The sequence below is a fragment of the Impatiens glandulifera genome, chromosome 1, assembly GCF_907164915.1.
Source record: "Impatiens glandulifera chromosome 1, dImpGla2.1, whole genome shotgun sequence".
In the NCBI taxonomy this organism is placed as follows: Eukaryota; Viridiplantae; Streptophyta; class Magnoliopsida; order Ericales; family Balsaminaceae; genus Impatiens; species Impatiens glandulifera.
The window spans coordinates 4,399,609-4,401,226 of record NC_061862.1 but is presented as its reverse complement, the minus strand read 5'-3'; the positions used below and the strand labels follow the sequence as shown (position 1 = coordinate 4,401,226).

Sequence of the window (1,618 nt, the reverse complement as noted above, 5' to 3'; positions counted from 1 at the left end):
GTTTGATTTTGACAAATAAATTGAAAATAAAAGTGAAATAATACGCATATAAAATATAACAAATAAGTTTGAATCAAACTAAGCCTTATAGATGGCAACCGAAGCAATTGCAGGTTTTAGGAGTGAAAGAACAGAAACCAAAAGACTTGTTTGGAAGATTACAATTAATGGCATAACAGCAAGGAAAAGGTAAACAATAACCGTCACCGCCGGCGCCGCAGCAATTGCACAAAGCACATACCTGAAAGTTTCCTAATCTTCTTCTCTTACTACCATCGCTCATCATTTTCACCGCTATTTCCCCAATTTTCGACACCATTGACGCCTTCATTTTCGGATACACCGATTTCAAAATGTTTTCCTGTTTAGATCTATTAGTTATTAAAGAAGAAGAATGTTAGGGATTGAGTGAATCTAGAAGTGAAGTCACTTACATGTTTGAATCCGATGATTTCGTTGGACAGAAGTAATACTGAAAGTAAAGCTACATAAGAGGAGCTGGCAATAGGACATTCTTTTTCTCCTTCATCTTCAATGGATGCTTCGGCTCAATCTGAAAGGGTAATTCTTGCAGAGAGACGCGGAGGATTCGGTGGTGGATCCGATCGATCGATCATCCCTCGCTTGCTTTTCCTCTAATTGGCTTGGCGTAAACCTCGCGCAGAAGAAAAGAGAGATTTATTCCCAAGTACTTTAATGGTTGAATGTAATGTTGATATATTGAAAAGGGAAGAGAGGCTAAAAATTAAAATATGTGATAATTCATGACTACATTGAATTGAATAATTAGGATATTATTCAATGATTCAGCAAAAGAAATTCTGAAATTCTTGTTTAAAATCATTTCCCTTGTACCCTAATCAAATTGTCTCATGAATAAACAATTTGTTTTCAAATTAGCATGTATTTCATTGGCTATGGGTATAACAATTTCAAATGATTACAGATTCAATTCAAGAACTATAACAGGATATTATGTTGCCAATTGAAATATATTGTTTAACAAAATAGACTTTGATGATTCAAAACACAGCCAAATGAGATAATCAAATTGAAAATCAAACATTTCGATTCAAACGGAATAACATCAGTAGTTCAGAGAATCGTATCTTGCAAAAGAAAATAACAAGAAAAGAAGTTTCATCATAATCTCAAAAATGACACAAGGCAAAATACCTAAAATAAAGTAACTTGAAAGATTCTCAAAACCCTAGCTTAGTTCGGCGCCAGTGTCTGCGCTTGGCATTGTACCTGTAAATCATCAGATTATGGATTAGTCAAATTCATAAGGATGATCGACATAGTTTATGGATACCTGATTGTGTTGTCAGTGCGGAGACGAATCCAGTGGGGGATTGGCCTGTTCTGCCGATATAGAAAAAAGACATCGGTATATCATAAGATCCTCCCCCAATATTCCCAGTACAGACAGATTCGTCAGAATAAATCTAACCAAACCAAGATCAAGGAAATTCATTTCATGTAAACGACGGAGAAATCGAGAGCGGCCCTTGACGAATTTATTGGGTTAGTACAAGAGTTTGGTAGAACTAATTCGGGAGGGCTAAGATGACATATGGGGTTACTACATATTATTTAATGGAGTAGAGACAGGGGT

The 1,618-nt window shown here is 35.7% G+C and overlaps 1 long non-coding RNA gene across 1 annotated transcript; it reads right to left on the bottom strand.

Annotated features, from left to right (window-relative positions):
* Window positions 1-1,029: 1,029 nt before the first annotated feature.
* Window positions 1,030-1,415, bottom strand: LOC124922220. Its single transcript, XR_007097777.1, has 2 exons — window positions 1,316-1,415; window positions 1,030-1,251 (listed from the first exon to the last, which is right to left on the bottom strand). It is a non-coding gene; the product is annotated as an uncharacterized LOC124922220 (long non-coding RNA).
* Between the last annotated feature and the right edge of the window lie 203 nt (window positions 1,416-1,618).